The 19012-nt window shown below is 31.5% G+C and overlaps 1 pseudogene; it reads right to left on the reverse strand.

The window, feature by feature from the left end:
- The window catches only part of LOC115878821, a 189509-nt pseudogene that overhangs the window by 50494 nt on the left and 120003 nt on the right, over positions 1 to 19012 (reverse strand).

Below are 19012 nucleotides of genomic sequence, written 5' to 3' on the forward strand. Positions count from 1 at the left end.
CCTCAGTGGCGCAGGGTTTCGCGCTTCAGAGGAGGGCTGTGAGAGTTGTCGGAGGATTGGGCTACAGGGATGATTGCAGGGAAACCTTTAAAATTTTAAATATACTTACTCTCCCAAATCTTTATATATTGGAAAATCTATTATATGTTAAAGCCAATACGGAAAAATATCCCACAAATGCTCAGCAAGGCTCTCATGACACTCGTAGGGCGGAGCACCTCAGTATCCCTATACATAGATTAGAAAGGTCTCGAGATGGACCTAGATACTGGGGTGTGAAGTTTTACAATAAACTCGGATGGGTATAAACTATTATCCGATAAGGTGTTTAGCTCACTTGATGGAAACTCCTTCTACAACAGAATGTAGAACTTTTGATTTTGCGTCTTTATATAGTTCCTTAAGAGCTGTTATATAAGTATGGTTGATCGTAGATTGTTCTAGTACCCTCCATAGTCTTGATATTGGGACAGTGTCGTACGCTTTCCGTAAGTCAACAAATGTTATATGTGTATCCAAGTTGTAAAAAATAATTCCGATCCTAAATCGATATTTCCTAAAAAAACATCCTAATACATACTTTAGGTTTGCACTTATCCAGAATTCCTAAGTTTTTACCTACAGGAACTACAGATGCCCGCGAAACATTGTGGCCGGACCCGTATAAAGTAATAGGATAGGTTTTCATTAAAAATAAGATGAGCGTAATAACCCTGCAGTTGGACCTTAGACTATTATACCATAAAGGCCATCAGTGGCGAAATACCCAGTTTTTTTTAAATATTACATTATGTATACATTTCAAAGGTACAGTGGAAAAACACATTTATTGCATTCAAAAGTTGGATTAAATATTCGCATTTTTGGTATTATTGTATTATTCTGAGGGTTGAACTTGTAGTTAAAGTTGTCAAGGACCAAAGAAACTCAGATATAAAATTCTTGCCAAACTTTCGGTCTTTGTTTATTCCATCTTCAACGTTCTATCAATACATAAATATGCTCAATAATTTTTATATTGGCTATTATAACCAACAAGCTACCGTTTTTATCTTATAACACAACCCTGAAGAGGAGAAAATAGATTACGAAAAAAATAGTCGGAGAGAAACAATTTGGTGTTCTTTGGTCGTTGACCACTTAACCATTACATGAATGTCCCTCTTCGTATTAAAGTTTGGCTAATAGCAGCGTTAAAAATTACTACTATATCTTCTTGCGATTTTTATTGGTACATTTTATTTTGCATTTTTCTAAGAATCAACTTTTATTCAATGACGGTGTTATTCCCATGTACCCTTCATTTATAAGTAAATCTATTATAAATTCCAAAACCCAATTCCTAGAAGACGCGAAGATAGATCTCAATGTTTAAGACAGACCGAAATGGTAAACCGCTAAAACTCTCCCTGCAGAGACATGAGCCATTAAATTATTTGCATATCTACTAAAACAAAATGAAATAGCAATCTCATTAGATATTCAGTGAGACATTTGCTTATTGATGTATCACCTTGAAGGTTACGATCTGAAATTCTACTAAATATTAAGAAATTCATAAATAAATAAGTAGTTAAACTAAATGATTATTTTCCTTTTATGCCAAAATTATGAAAATGAGGTGTTGACCGTCTAATATTAGTCATAATTATAAATTAACTTTGGATATTAATAATAAATTAAACATGAGTTAGTGCATCTAAAATCCAATAGCAATAGTTGAAAAATATTAAATTAAATTAATTTTTATACCTACTAAATAAACACTATTCATTCAAATACTAAAGAACAGTTAATATGACTTCCATTTTATGAAACCTTTACTTGAATTTTCGATGTTATACTCGTATTCTATTAATATATAAAGCAACATAATTAAATTATAAATGCTTATAATTATTATCATAAAGGTTTAATTTTCCACTTAGAAATTTCAAATGCAGCACTAAATGAAGCAGAATTTAACAGATTTAAATGAAAAATCAAATTATAACAGCAAAAAATGGAAACCTTAATAAAGCAATTTTTATGTTAAATTAAGCATGTATTTTCAATATGCTTGCCAGCTTTATTTAATAAGTAATCAAAATGAGAATTCTTGGTTCTGATTTCTTTGTCTTTGAAATGGCAAGAAATTAAACATAAGTTAGATTAGATTTATCTCTTTAATTTAATATGTAGTTAACATTAAAAAATATAAAGGGTTTTAAAAATATATGCGATAATTTTTAAGGAGAGAATTCTTAAAGAAAATAAAGGGTTCGGTTTTATAGAGAATGTTAGTTCAAATGTCAACCATTAGGGATATAGTTCAATATAAAAATGTGGTGAACAATATTGTTTTTAGTCTTTTATGTTAAAAAGAAAAACTGATATAGTAACACTTGGTGGAGGTTCACAGGGTTAGATAAAAATAGGTATTGCCAAGAAATAGTGATGAACAAAAACTAGTGATGAGCTAAAAATCTAACGAAGAATTAAAAATAAACGTGTGACTTTGAAATTTGATTTCGAATTTGAAGTTTTCAGTTTCGTGTTTTGAAATTAGCAGATCACAAAAGTATAGCAAACTTCGAGAGAAGGACTGTAGCATTAGAAGTAACTCACTGAAACCTCCTATTAAGGTTCAACTTAATATAAAAATGCTAAAGCAACAATGTAATTTCTTTTTTTTTAAGTAGTTCAACAGTAATCATTTTTAAAATATTTGCTCCTTAGGTCTTAAAAACTGTAGAACAACATTCATAAACACATTCCACAAAACAATGTTTTTTAATTGTATAAAATATGTATACAGGGTGGTCCGAACTGTATTCAGGAAGCATTTTTTGCAGATAAAATTAAGTAAAAAAGTTCATATAGAATTTGCCGAAATTTCCGGAATACAGTGTACCACCCTGGACCACCCTGTATAGTTTCCAGTATCAGACTTGTATTAATGCACCTAATTTATAGGAGAATACTTTTGTAACAGGTAAAAGATATATTTAATTTAAAGGTGATATTACAAATCAATCAATGCTGCTTAAGAAAAAAAGTTTACTGCTTTAAAACTTGGCACCATTTCTAAGTAAATCTAAAGTATTCTTAACATCACTAGCTGAAGAAAGCAACATAATAGAACTCTGATGCCGAAACTGAGAGGTTATGATATCATTTGTCTGTAAAGCAACAAAACTGTTAATTCCAAGTACTAGCAACCATTTTATGAAACTGAAGCTGTAGGAACAGAGAGCAAAATCATCAGCGCTGTAAAAGCAAAGAGTATAGCTGCAACAGAGTATCAGAATTATTGTGGAACCTTCCAGGATCCTATTAACTTTAAAAAATGCTGAACAGTAAAAAAATACCCAGCCAAAAATAGTAGCTGAAGAAATCAATATATTCTTTACAGGATTCTGTAGGGGATGGGACAAAGGAGTCCATTCTCTAATGTCACAAATGAGGAGAAAGATATGAGAAAAAATCTCTTAAGGACGACAAATCGACTGGGAGAAGGCATCAAAATTATACTTATTATTCGAGCTAAGTTATTGGTTCCATTCAAGTAATATAAGCATATAGCCAGGCTAATGGTAGTACAGACGAATTGGTGAACATGCCACCAGAATGGGCATCTCTTTTACCAAAGTATGCTAAAGCTACAAGGATCCAACCGAAGAGAAAAAGGTCTTATATTTCCTTTCCTGTTTAGCTGGGTGGCTTTGGTTAGAACCCGAAATAATTTCCTAGGAGGGTACAGCATCGTAGACATTTAAGATTACGCTGGATAGAGTATAACTAAAATTATCATTTTCTTCAAAATCCAATTGTATCATTCCTAGAGATAGGGTCTTCGGAGTGAGTGGTATAAAAACAGCAATTCTGTTGAATAGGTGTTCAACAAGCGGTCATAGTTCCCACATTAACCAACTAGCCATGGTGTAATAAAATTTGTTTGTATCATTGGACAGCGATAGTATATATATATATATATATATATATATATATATATATATATATATATATATATATATATATATATATATATATATATATATATATATATATATATATATATATATATATATATATATATATATATATATATTCCTATATATCCATTCAAGACCAAGTAGTAAAAACCCGAACATATGCACGGTATATATTAAAAACAACAAGTTGAAACACAAAATGTCGATTGTGTAATATTAGTGAGGGAGTCTGTACAGCACTTGTCTTCTGGATGCAGTAAAATAGCCGGATTAGATACCTAGAAAGACATAATAACATGGGAAAAGTAGTGCACCAGTTGGTATGCCTGAATAAGGGCCTCCTTGACACATTTACCCCCCATTACATGTACGTTCCAAAAGCTGTATTAGGAGAATAACACCACCAAGATATACTGGGACTTTACAGTAGAAACAGATATAGGAGTAGAACATAATAAACCCGATATGGTAATATGGAATAAACCTGAAAAAACCGCCATCATAATCGACTTCTCAGTACCGCAGGATTATAACGTGGCTAAAGCCTATGCAGATAAGATAAACAAGTACGCTGCACTTTCTCAGGAAATAAAAGAAATCTGGGAACTGCGGAAGGTGATTATAGTACCGTTAATAATAAGTGCCAATGGACTTGTACACAAAATGACAAACCAACATATCAAAGAACTAAACCTCCCGAACAACACCATAATGTGGATGCAAAAAGCAGTTGTGCTTGGTACCGCCGGAATTATTCGAAAAAGAATCATTCAAGGGCTACTGCAGCTCCTGAATAATTGTGACGCATCTAGAAATGAATCACCAGAACAGGAATTTTATTAAGTAGCCGAAATACAACTCGAGGCTAGTTCAAAATGGATAGATGAGTGCTTTGTCCGTCACTAACAGAAGATTCAAAAGTTCTACTTACCAAGTTGATAGTAACAATAAGGTCGTGTTGGTGATGCTTTCCTTTTTTCGGCTTTTTCGTCTTCTTCCCCGCCGCTTCAACCTTGGCAGGGGCCTGTTTTATCGGCTGCCCTTTCTGCTGTGTAGCCGTCGGCTTTTGTGACGTTTTACAGGGTGTTTTGGGCCCGCCTTTGGCTCCATGCGTGGGTGTTCGTGGTCTAGCTTGGCTCACGTGGCCGCTGCCATCAGCTGGTTTATTCCGAGCCTGCAATCAAAATAGAGTATTAATAGTAACAACATAGGAGAATTATAAAAGTATTTTTTTAGAAATGCCAAAATTTACAAAACAACGCAACAGGAAACCATCGTACCAAAATTTCTACTAAGGACTGGCAAAGGTTAGCTTTGGGTCGAGTTTCCCGTATGTAAGAAGAGTACAATGCGTTTATAATGTACTGAACAAAGAGGGAACAGTAAAAACGTTGCCAAACGTATGAAATAAACCGAGAAACTGTGCACATTGCTAAGCGATGTGGAAGAGGATATAGCAGATTTGTCGCGGTCGACCGGTCGACCCAATTAGTACGTAAGATTCTAGGGAGGAGTGTGCATCATGCGTTCAGCTTCACGATTTAATTACGTCTCTTGGTGCTTTATTTGTTTATTTATTAGCGAGTCGTTGTAATTTTTCCAGTAGTTTGTAAATTTTTAAGTGCAAGTTAAAAACACTTTTGGTAAAAATAAGTGGAATTGAGTTGGTGTTCGACAGTGATCGCGCTATTAGAACTAGAAATCCATTAGGAATAATTGATTGTATTTTTTTCAAAAACTTTCTTAATATTTCTGCTATATTTTCTTCGCAGACAGTATGTGAAAATATTTATAAATAAAAAAGTTACACGATTGCTGAAAAATGCAATCAAATAATAAAAAGAGTTTTTTAAAATTTTTAAATGAACAAAAAAAAACAAATCTATCGAATTTTTCTTATTTAAACATCTTGTAAAAGATCCGAACTTCAAAATAAAAAAAAGTTTTAATATCTAATGTGGTTCTTGTGTTATCGCGTGTTGTGTGTTAAAAAGTTTTTAAATTATCGTTATTACTGACAGGTTTTCTCGTTATAAAAAAATGGACACCCTAACGATATCCTTATAATTCCATTTCAGATGCTCAGAAAGACGTACTGGAGAAATGTGACAACGCCGCAACAGCACACCGTCGCATTTCTCTCACTCCGACTTAATAAGATCCTTATGCGATTTACTTCCACGCATGTAAATACCGACCTAAAAGTAAGAGTTGCCAGCATGGTATTGTATTGTATTGACTAAGAGTGGGTCCCATGGGACCCTCCACTGCGGCCGTGAGAGCCTATTGTGGCTTAAATTTTAAAAATGTCTGCATTAATACTTCCACAATTAAATTAGATTTATAGAGTATACACATAATTTTTTATTTTTTCTCTCAGCATTTCAACATTGTTAGGTTGTTCTATAGGTAAATTTTATTAACACAATATTATTATTAACTTTTTATATGACTATAACCTGTGCGAATTAAAAAGTTGTTCCACTACACCAAAGTACCTGCTTGTGTTAAAGTAAAGAGTGTATTATTTAATTTAATTTACAGCGTCATTAATTTACAATACAACTGAATTATGTAATTTTGAAAAAAAGTCAGTGGCGCATATGTTTTTTTAGAAAAATATTCCAATGGTGAATCTAGCGACATTTTTTAGCATTAAAATATGTCGCTCTTGTAGTAACTTTTACCATCAAAATTTCATTGGAATCGCTAAAAGGACTTGGAAGAAAATTATAATAAATCGAAGAAAATGACTTTAACCTCCTGTAGCTACGAAATAAAGCAGAATAGAACCTATGTTGATATAAAAAATAAATCTTATTTTTGCGTGAGAAATATCCCCGCCAGAGATGGCACATGATTTTTGAAACACCCTGTATAAAAAATAATATTTTGTTAAAAAAATTATCTTAGTGATAATCTAGCAATGGTTAAATACTGACATTTGTATTTAGTAGGCTTTTGCAGTAATTTTATTGAGAGGATACAACTTTTAGAATCAACAACAGTTCCAAAAATAGTATTATTGGTATTTTGATCTAAGACACCTTACGCAACACTTTAAATCATTTATCTTTCCACGGTTTTACACTAATTTCAAACAAATCACGCCCGTAATTCATTTGTCTTTCCTCTGTAAATTAACAACCAGACCAGGATCACAATGTGTAAACGATATTTCATAAAATCAAACCGATACTTTTTCTAATTTATGATTAAAATGAAGGATAAGGTCCCAGTAAGTGAGATCGAGATAGACAGGGTGGTCCGAAGAGTATTTGAACAACTTCGGCAGTATATTCTACAGAGTAAAAAAGTTCGTATAAATTTCTTCCCTAAAATGATTCGTTTCGAAGCTACAGGGTGTAGAAATTTTATATTTATTTCCATTTTTTTTAAATAATTTCTGAAGTAACGTCGATATTTGGATGAAAGGGGTTACTTCTAAATGGAAAGGAACGAAATTCAGAAGTTTTGAGTCCTGCTCTTCCTTGCTTTAACTCCGTGACATTGAAAATAAAAGAAAACAAAAAACAAATCAATAAAGTGTAAATATGTAATGGAAATGCAATTAATTTAACAAAAAAAACTCTACTGTACATCAAAAAGCTATTGACGGGCATACGGCTTAAAACGGTTTATATTTGTAGCAGCTTTTATATGAACGGGCAATTCACTATACAATTTGGAAATTGAACAGGAAAAAGTTGACTCACATACAAAGATATTTATATACTCATACTTGTAGGAGACGCCATCTACTGCAAACTGTTCTGGCTGTTCTGGTATATGGCCCAAATACAAGTAGTAACAATATTTACTATTTTTTCTATTTAAAAAGTTGCATAAGCAGTTCATAGCTTTGTATAATGTTTTAATATGGAAGTTTTTAGAGTCATAAACTGCATATCAAGTAATGATTCCTTAAATATTCTAGTAAAATGTTATCTAAATGTCGGCAATATTTCCGTTTCATTGTAGTAAAAATGACATCTTCGATCTTAACCAAGGCTACAAATTGTAGTGATATCTAAATTTCTTATTTGCAATTCCTAAATACTTTTGTAGTAATAATTCATAGAAATCGATACGTCGCGGACGACTCCAAATGATAGTTTCCTAACCTCTCAGGGGGGCAATTTTTGGCTATTCGTTTCCTTGCAAATTGTTCGCAACTTTTCGATCAACACTAAAATCCAATTTTTAAGTGTTCGTATTTTTGCGTATTAGCAAATTTCCCTGCGTTCTCTTGCGAGCGGATCGACAGCATCGTAAGGGTATGTTTTCTAAGTGCGCTTATTAGATTTGATAGTTCCAAGTTTGTAGTTGGGTTTAGGTGTATCAATAATAGTAGTGATAATGAATGTTTTGGCCATTCGAAACCTAGAAAATGCAGAACTGCAATACCGCCCTAATGTTTTGCGCAATCCGGGGAATGCGTTCATAGAACTGAGTGAAAGGTAATTTATTAAAAATAAAAATATTTCGGTTATCCAAAGACTTGTGCCGTTTTTTAATTCAGTTACTTGAGCCGTACATGCGACCACAAAGAAGACTGATTGGGATGTGCAAAGCCGGGTAACATTTTTCTCTATTATTGTATATCTATGAAGTAACATTAAATTTCAGATTTTAGCTTTAGCTGCTTTGAAATTTTACGGAAGTGGTTGTTACCAGCCCGGATATTGCTTTAAATAAATACATCGATATGTACCAAGCCTCGGTTTCTCATTCAATTGATGAAGTTACCAACGGTCTAAACCATCCAGAGATATCCGATCAATGGGTTGAATTTACAAATAATTTTGAAAAACTCAACAGAATAGAGAACAGTATGGTTTTGCAATACGGGTATTTATTGCATTGCCTATTGCAATTGCAATTTCTTTACAAATATTAACGTTACTTTTTGCTTTTCTCTAACATTAGTTCCACGTTTTTTTTCCATTATTAACCCACTTGACCAACAACACAACAAACCTCGATTATCGATACCAAGTAATGAAAAGTAAATAAACAGTAAAAATACGGTTAAACTGAGAGAATTTAGTTTTCACTGTGATTTGCGACGTTGCCACAGTTCCGGCTCGTAATTTTGCGTACGCTCACGACGATCGCAAATTAAGATGCGAAGATGGCTGAAAAATTGAATTTTTAAAACGCATTCGTTTTCTAACACTCGCAAAGTTGCGCGTTCGCATGTAAACGATCAATTCCAAAAATTGCCCCCCAGTGTTCTTATAGTCCCACTTATTAGTCTTATTTTTTCGAAATTCGGCAATAATTTTATCATACTCCACTTTTCCGAGACCGGAACATCTCCTGTGGACCCAAGCACAATATATAGTGCACTCAATTGATGTTTGAATTGCCTTTATAGCACGATCACAAATTCCACACATAAACACGCCCGCCATATTGTTCACTCTCCCTTAATAATGACTTTATAAAATTGTCACAACCTGCCCGACAACGGTTTCAATTACTACTTCAACCATAAGGAAATTTTACTACAACTTTTTGCAGTACTATTTAATATACTACAACGTTTCCATTCAATTTTGCACTGCTTGTTGCAAGAGCTTGTTTACAAATATACCGGGGTGCGTCTCAAAAGTGGCTCACTCCTATAACTTTTTTATTATTTCAGATAAAACAACGAGATTTGGTATGTTAATATATGACATAAATTAGGATTGATTGACATATTCAATTGTTTTCGGTCACTTCCGGTTTCACCGGAAATTACTACAACTTTTGATTTTTAAATGGCACAATGGGTATTTTTTACTTTATTTGATAGAAAATGACACTCTGAATAGAATGACATATCATAATTCAACTTTTGACATTTTCGCATATGGTTTATTTGAAATTGTAACATGATCTTCATAACGACAATAATTTGACTCGAAATACCAAGTGTGTGCTATCAAATTATTCGTAAAAAATACTTTTTCCAAATATGCCAATGAGCCATTCTCGTTCCATTTGAAAAAAATGAGAATCATTAAAAATACGATTTGGGCTTCTTTTAACCGACCGGGAGAAGACACTAAAAACATTAGACGATCAAATCTATTTTTCCAAGGCTCCTTGATTAAAAATTAGTATTTTTAACACAGCCTTTTGTAGCACTCTAGATTGAAATTTAAAATACAATTTGTTTTTGAGCCAATATATCAAAAGTTGACATATGATATATCATTCGATTCAGAGTCATTTTCTATTGAAAAAAGTAGAAAAATACCGAGGGTGCCATTTAAAAATCAAAAATTGTAGTCATTTTCGGTGAAACATAAAGTGACCGAAAACAATTGAATACGTCAATCAATCATGTCATATACTAACATACCAAATCTCATTTTTTTTATCGAAAAAAATAAAAAAAGTTATAGGGGTGAGCCACTTTCCAGACGCACCCGGTATAAGACTCATTGCTACAACAGAACCTGAATTTTTGATTAAACTAAGTAAGAGCAGATACATTTATATCAGTTGATAATACATTTACCGTACTACAATTTTGTAACAAAATTTTCTGCTCGATTTTTTCCCGTGTTCCCAAATACAACTCAGACCACCATGTATATGTGTGTCTAAAAATATTGTGGCGCCAACGGTTCGAATTCGTGGCAAATTGGAAGGAATTTTTAAAAGTTTTTGTTCGATTATGAATAGGATTAGATCCGTGATAAATGGCGCTTCCAGCCATTTTTCATTACATCTTTCGGAGATGTTTAAAAACTTGTTTTGGCGTATCTCGTATACAATTTTAAACAACTAATTTCTGAGAATCAAATCTTATATTTTATTTATTTTTCAGGTTAACTGATTGATTACTTATATTAATACAGGTATTAGTATCTTTTTATTACTAACATTAAGCAATAATTTTTAGCAGTTCAAAATTTGTAATGCATATTCTATATATCTATGATATCTGTGTGAAAGGATAAAAAAATGTAAAGAAATTATAAATAAATTAACCTCCTGATTTTGCTAATACTAAAATCGACGCATCGTAACTTTTAAGCGCAAATATTTTGAAAACCGTGCACTGTTTCAAACTAACGAAGAGTATCTTTTTTACGTAAAAAAGTCCTAGCGTTTTATGTCATTTGTTGAAATTACTGTATCTATATGGATAGAATAAGTACAACCTCTTCTTTCCTTTCTATTAGGTTAGAGAGTTGTACTCTCTAACCTAATAGAAAGTACTATTTCAGGGCTGCTACGGAATTTTACACTATCGCCATTCGTTTTTGGCTTTAAAATGTGTGTAAGATTACTAAATTTCAAGAAAAACGGTAAAACAAATGTTCTTAAAAACAAACAAAATATGGTATTTACCATCGCTAGAAATGTTGGGAGTACCTTAAAGCATATATGTTCATAAGCACTTTTTGTTTTATTTTTATTTCTTTCTTCTATTCTATTCAGCCTTCTTCGGTCCATCGTTGTACATAGGCCTCCCCCAATCTCTTCCACTCTTCTCTCTCTGTCGCCGTGCTCATCCATCTCGTGCCTGCATGTTTCCTCAGATCGTCCGCCCATCTCATCTGAGGTCCTCCTCTACTTCTTCTATTTTCCCAGGGCCTCCAGTTTATGATGCATTTGTTCCATCGATCATCCTTCTTTCTGAAATTGTGACCGGCAAATTTCCATATTAATTTTGCTACTTCACTTCTAACATCTCTTACTTTTGTTTTACCTCTGATCCACTCATTCCTTTTTCTATCTGCCAGCCTTACATGTAGCATTTGTCTTGCCATAGATCTTTGAGCTTTTGTTACCTTATCCATATTTGATTTTTTTAGTGTCCAAGTCTGGGATCCGTAAGTAAGTACAGGGAGTACACATTGATTAAATACTCTGGTTTTGAGGTACTGTGGATAATCTTTTATTTTTTAATATGTAACTTAATTTTCCAAATGCTGGTCATACCAGTCTTACTCGTCTCTTTATTTCAGCTGTCTGGTTTTCTTATTTCAGTATAATCATTTGTCCCAGATATATATTCTCTTCAACTTGTTTTATTTTTCCTTGGTTGTTATGTCCATTTCTTTCTTACTTTTTGTTTTATTTTTCTCTTTTTTCTTGGGCACTAGTTTTGATCAGACGACAAATTATGTTTTCAACTTTAATTGTATATTAACTCCTCATTAATGCTTAAAGCTGTAAAATTTCCTCTACTTATTTTTTTTACAAGAAAATGTTTTACTTTATTAAATATTTTTTAGCAAATTTTTAGTAAATATTTCTTTAAAAAATACCACTTTAATTTGATTACAACTTTTAATTAATGTATCGTTTAATGATAAAAATATCCAGTCTCTTTTTTAAAGTATTTTGATTAAACATTTAGTTTTAAAGTCATTATTGGCTTCGTTACATGGATGCGTATTATATGGATATAAAATTTCCTTTCATATATAGTTGTTTTAACCGAATAGGGTTTCGTTGTTAAAACTTTGGTTTATAATTTTATTATACTATTAAAAGAGATACGTAATACTGATATTCTTATTAGAATTTTGAGACAAATAAGCGTCAAAACAGTTAAATTTATTTACATTAAGTTTAAATCAGTCAAGTTAAACCATATCCAGATTTAAATTTAATTTATTTAATAGAAAAGATTATTGTAAAAAAATCTTCATTGGTTGTAAAAAAGTATTTTATTTTAATATTTTACACGAGATCACAGCTTATATATTAGGCCACAGATTAGGTATACTATATGTATACAGATAAAAATCTTATCCATAATTCGAAAATTGTTTTTTATGACGATGTGCAAACGAGTAACATTTCCTGTGCGCAAAAATAAACTCCCGTAAAATAACAATAAACAGCGTAATAGAGAGATATCGCTAAACCGAATAGCGTGCATGGACGTTAATAAGGCCAGGTGTTATTTCCTTTACGTGAGATGGTATTAACTCTCTTAATTCTGTTCGCGTCGCGTCCGCTATTTAAACTTAACCTAACTTTAAATTTAAAATTTTGAAATTGTTTTGTTTATTAGGTATTTTAAAACCTCGTTTAAAACTAAAGAGCTAAAGTGCTTATTTCCAGTGCTTTATTGTTCAACGTCTGTCAGTGGGTTTAGAGCAACAAGCAACAAACTCTCTTAAGAAGGGCTAAGTCGTCATCTGCTGTAAATTGAGTTGGAATCTATATTTTGGGCCATATTTATTTAATTAAAACTAATCCCAGCTACTTAAATATCAAATTACCTAATATATAACTAAAGTAATAATTCAAAACAATTCAAACATAACCTAAAATAAAAGATCTCGCCGGCCGGCCCCGGTTGTCGAATACCCGCACATGTCCACTTAAGCAATTTTTAAACGTTATTTAGAAATAGCGCTTGGTGTAATTGATCCGCAAATTACGTCAGGCGGTGACGTTATTAGCGGGTGTTGCGTTAAAAATTGACTTGCGCATATCGTAACCATGATAAGGTACGCGTAAATACTGCATGAAGCTATTCGGTTTTCCGATACCTCTTTAACAACTGAGCCGGTCAGGCGCTGTGCGCAATTTTAGAGGCCATAAGTGGGCGTGCTATGTGCGCAAACTAGTAGTCTAACTAGTGCCCGATTCCGAAAATTGGAACCACGAAAAACAATAAAGAAAAAACAAAGTTTATAATCTGTATAATCTGTGATTAGGCTATGGCAATGTGTTAAAATACAGGGTGTTCAAAAAATATGTGCCATCTCTCGTGGTGAGATTCCTTATTGTAAAAATTTTTATATCAAAGTAATTCCGATTCTGCTGTCTTTAATAGCTACAGGGAGTTAAAGTATTATATTTTTTTTTCGATTTATAATAATTTTTCTCCAAGTGCCTTTATCATTTTTTTGTAATTATTTTAAATACCATTATTTTTGTTTATAGTAACTCACTTATAGTAACTTTTACTCTTAAAATGTCATTTGAGTAGCTAAAGGTACTTGGGAGAAAATTATAATAAATTGGAAAAAAAGAATAACTTTAACCCCCTGTAACTACAAAATAAAGCAGAATCGGACCTATATTGATGTGAAAAATAATGATGCTTATTTAAGGGCTTATTTTTAAGTGAAGAATATCCACACGAGAGATGGCACATATTTTTTGAAATCCTATATATATTAGCTACTTCAAAATAATTCTATAACAGACTTGTTTCTGCTATTTTAAATTTATAATGTGATGGTGGATCTCATCATAAACATTAGTCAGATATACATCAATAGGGCTTTAATAATTACGCAGCTAAGTAAATGGAAAACTTTGCAGGCATTATATATTAAATTTATTGCTTTCACCTTATACAGGGTGGCTCGAATTCGACGCTCATCATTGGGATTTCGGAAACCGTGAGAGATACAGGATCAGTTAAATGGAGGCAAAGTTGCGTAATTTGATGCCCGATAAAATGCCGTATTGCTATTTTTATTTTTTATTTTTATTTTTTTTTATTTTTTTTGCGTAAAATATTCTGGTGATGAAATTTTCTGTACGAAACGTCAGCAAATATCAAAGTGACTATATATAGTGTTTTAAGAGTGATGGAAGGATTTAATTAAATTGAAAAAAAATCAGGTCCGTATTTAAAAAAATTAAGTTGATGATGGTCGCCAGAAGCCGAAACGTCAGAGTCAATATTTAATCACACAGAGTTATAAAGTAGAAAAAGTGGCCATGAAAATGTGTTTAAGTTATTTTTTTTAGTTTTATGTCATTTTAAGTTATCTTACCAAATAAAGCCAGGAAACAATAAAAAAACAACGTTGAAAATTTCGTTTTTTTTTCGAATATATTCGGAAGTATTCGGAATTTTTCAAAATACAATACGGCATTTTATTCAGCATCAAATTGCGCAACTTTGCCTCCATTTAACCGATCCTGTATCTCTTACGGTTTCAGAAATCCCAATGATGAGCGTCGAATTTGAGCCACCCTGTACACAATGAAAATGATAGATACATGTTTAAGCGCCATTAATTTTCTTTTAGACAGAAAAAATGTCGTAAAGGGTTTAAATAAACATCCATACTCAATGAGCAATCTGAATATGAGTCTTGAGAATTAATTGTACAGGGTGTCCCACTAAGAATAGCTCTTGGCTGTAGTAGGAATGTAATACTTGGAAAGTATTAGCCGTAGAGCCTACGGAAAAAAATATTTGTAACTAAAGGGGCTATGAAAAATTGCTGGAAATTATTTTCAAGTTTGTAAAACGGCCGCTAGAGGAAAATAAGAAAATAGAATTTTTACAGAATTTTGCCTAGATAATGAGTACTATAAATAATAGCTTCATAATCTTCAGTAAATTTTGGATTTTTTTGGAACCATTTTCCCCTATCTGCTAAAATAAAGTGGTGGGGGAAGGTTAGATCTATCTTTATTTAAATGTTAATAACTCCGGACTGGATGATCAGAATCCAACAAACAAGGGCTCGTTTAAAAGAGCGTTTCTTACACTATATTATACCATAAAAATAATAATAATGTTTTGAACGTAGATGCTAGGGGGCGCTTTCTTACAATTTAACAAACATAGCGCGTTTTTTCAAAAAAATTAAATACAATAATATATGTAATTTTAGCTGATAGTAAAGAGTAAAAGAAGCTTAAAAAATCAGATATGTCTTGATATCTTCTTTCAAACCGAAGATATTAGCAAAATTATAATAAATACCAAAGTCTTTTATCTTTTGATTGCTTTTTCAAAATGCCAACAACTTCAACTACTTCAAATAATAAAGGCATTTTGAAAAAGCAATTAAAAGATAAAAAACGCTGCTAAGACTATCAAAATGTTGATCTAATAACAATTTGATGTTTATACTATTACGTCAAAAGCAACTTTTTTCCAAAGCCTACCATGACTTCACTGAATCATCGTTTCTTGTTCACTGTTATTAATATCTTAATTATTAGATATATTAATACATCTGGTATTATGGTATTCTGGTATTTCGTTGATATTAAACTAACTGTTTCTATCTTATTTTTTTGTTAAAATGGTCATAATCTAGAGGGCTACTGATACCGTGTTATAAAAATAAGATAGTTAAGGGCAAATTTTTTCGTATTTATTATATTTTTGCTAATATCTTCGGAATCTAAAAAAGATATCAAGATGCGGTTTTCACTGACTTCTTAAACTTTTATTCCTCTTTACAATCAGCTGAAATTACATATACCATTGTATTTTTTTTTTGGGAAATCCCTCATTGTTTGTTAAATTGCAAGACAGCGCCCTCTAGCGTCTAATGTTAAAGGCAAATTATTATTGTTTATACGGTTTTATATAGAGTACAAAACGCTCTTTTAAACGAGCCCTCACTTGTTAGATTCCGGTCATCCAGTCCGGAGTTATTAACATTTAAATAAAAACAGATCTAACCTTCCCCCACCACTTTATTTTAGCAGATAGGGAAAAATGGTTCTGACAAAAAAAGGTCTGATTATTATTCATAGTAGCCCTTATCTAGGCAAAATTTTGTTAAAATTGCATTTTCTTATTTGCCGTAACAGTTGCGCCCTCTAGCGGCCACTCTACAAACTTGAAAATAATTTCCAGCAATTTCTCATGGCCTCTTTAGTTATAAATATGTTTTTCCTCAGGTTCTACGGCCAATACTTTCCGAGATACAGCCGAGAACTATTCTTAGTGGGACACCTGGTACAAGGGATATTTTCGGATAATCAGATTTTAAATCGTATATACAGATCACCCTGTATATACTGCTTACTGTATTACCTAAACTGTAAATCAGACCTTACAAGAAAATATAGACTTCTTTATTAAATTTGACACCGATGCAGATTTATACAAAGAATTTAGAGAATGTTTTCACTTGTATTTTATTTTGAATTCTGTTTTGACGTTTCAATTTTTCAACAACTTCCAAAAATATGTTATTTGATTATTCGGGTGAGTAGTATCAAATTCTCTGTAGTAATTTTAAAATTTGTTAGACACTGAAATTATTTTTAATTGCCATTAATGATATTTGATTCTGCCTCGTTTACAGTATATGTTTTATGTATATAATCTATTAAAAAATGGCCCTTCACAGTTAAAATAAAAATATAATTAAAAAGGATTGAAAAAAATAAATTTATTAATTTAATAAAATTGCTTTAAAACTCAATTCAAACAGTTCATTTAAAATTAAACAGAAACAATTAAACTGTACTTGAAACGATTTTATTTTAAAAATCGATATTAAAATCTAAAATAATGGCCACTAGAAAACCTCGCTTGGAAGGTCTATTGCTTATAAGATTGCGAAATGTTTTAATAGAAGTTTCTATTTTAATATCTCATTTTAAAGATATTTTCTTGAAAAACGATTTTAGTCATTCTTTGCGACATCCTAATTTAAATGCATGTGCTCGCAGTTTTACGCCATGAATCATTATAATCCCAGAGAAGATGCTAGGTCACATTCAACATATTTATGAATTGAGATTTATTTTCGTATGGCTAGACAAGTATGCTGCGTTTTTTCGATTTGGATTTGTGTATCTTTCTTGTTACGTATAACACGTAGATTGCATTTATTTTCCATGCCAGCCAAAAGGTTTTTTTTTTAGAAATAAAGAGAAATTTAAAAAGAAATTAAACAAGTAGACTTTTTGATTTATGTGAAATGTTTTGGTTTAGTGATAATATTTCTGTAATTGGGGGGGGGGGTTGCATATAAAATATTATTTGTTTGATGCTGGTATAGACATTGTTTTACTTGAAATAACTGACAGGAGTTGTTTGTTTCACTTCTTATTAAGAAAGCTATTATTCTCAGCTAGATGTATATTTCTGAAAATACAGGGTGTCCCAGAATAAGTATAGATATTTTAACTGGTAGTATATTTCGACCCCAGAAACACGCCTATAAGGATTTTCTAGCGAAAAAAAAATTGAAAATTTGGAATTTTTTGAGAAAAATTTTGGAATTTTTTTTTAGCTTTCATTTAAAAAACATTATTTCTTGATAAGGTGGCAACATAGGTTAGATTAAATTTACAAGAAAAAAACCCAGAAAAATCCAGTGGTTCTCAAAATTTAAGCAAAATATCATTTTTTTTTAATTTTCAAAACAATAAGTACATGTAAAATAACTCTAATAAGAGAAAATATATTTCTTTTATCGAGATCTACCACCCCTTAAAATATCTGTACTTATTTCTGGGACACTCTGTATATTCCAAATTACCAATTGACAAAAATCATATAACAGAATCTTAAAAAATAACTTTATATTTTTGTTCACTTTTTAAATTGACTTAATCATTTCATTCATTATTTGAGATTATTAGGGATATATCCATAAGCATTTTTAGCCAACATTACATATACAGGGTGCTATAAATTTGAGGTACGAGCATTGGTATCTCGGAAACCGTAATAGATACGAAGATGGTTAAATTGGGGCAAAGTTGCTCCTTTTTAAAAAGTTTTAAACATTTCAAATATCGCTGAGTTTTTTGGAAAAAACGAATTTTTTTGAAAATCAATTTTATTTTTTCCTGTCGTTACTTTTTAGATAATCAAAAAACTAACTTCACATTCTCATAGCCACTTTATTAGGGTTATTTGATAGTATTTTTAGATTTTCAAATTAGCTGATAATTTGTGATATACAGAGGCCAACTTATTTTTTTTAATACGGACCTGCATTTTTTTATTTCAAGTTTTGGAAGAACTCAGTCTCTTGAGTACTATGATATGCCACACTTGATACTTTTTTTTGTTTTGGGTGCCTTAGCAATAACAAAAGTATTTAATTATTATTTAAAATAATTCCAACTTGTAAGTCCAACTCGTTTTTTTTAAATTATTTAATCTGATTATATTCATCGCAACAATATTGATCAGCGCTAAGTAGCACTGAATAAAGAAAATCGAACCAATTAAAAGATTCAAACAAATAATATCCAAGTTAGCAATTTAAAGAAATTATTTTTAACTTTTTTTATTGTGAATTTGAAATATCAGTGTACGATCTTATAATATGCATAATATT

The sequence above is a fragment of the Sitophilus oryzae genome, unplaced genomic scaffold, assembly GCF_002938485.1.
Source record: "Sitophilus oryzae breed Bouriz unplaced genomic scaffold, Soryzae_2.0 scaffold_1532_pilon_pilon, whole genome shotgun sequence".
Lineage (NCBI taxonomy): Eukaryota > Metazoa > Arthropoda > Insecta > Coleoptera > Curculionidae > Sitophilus > Sitophilus oryzae.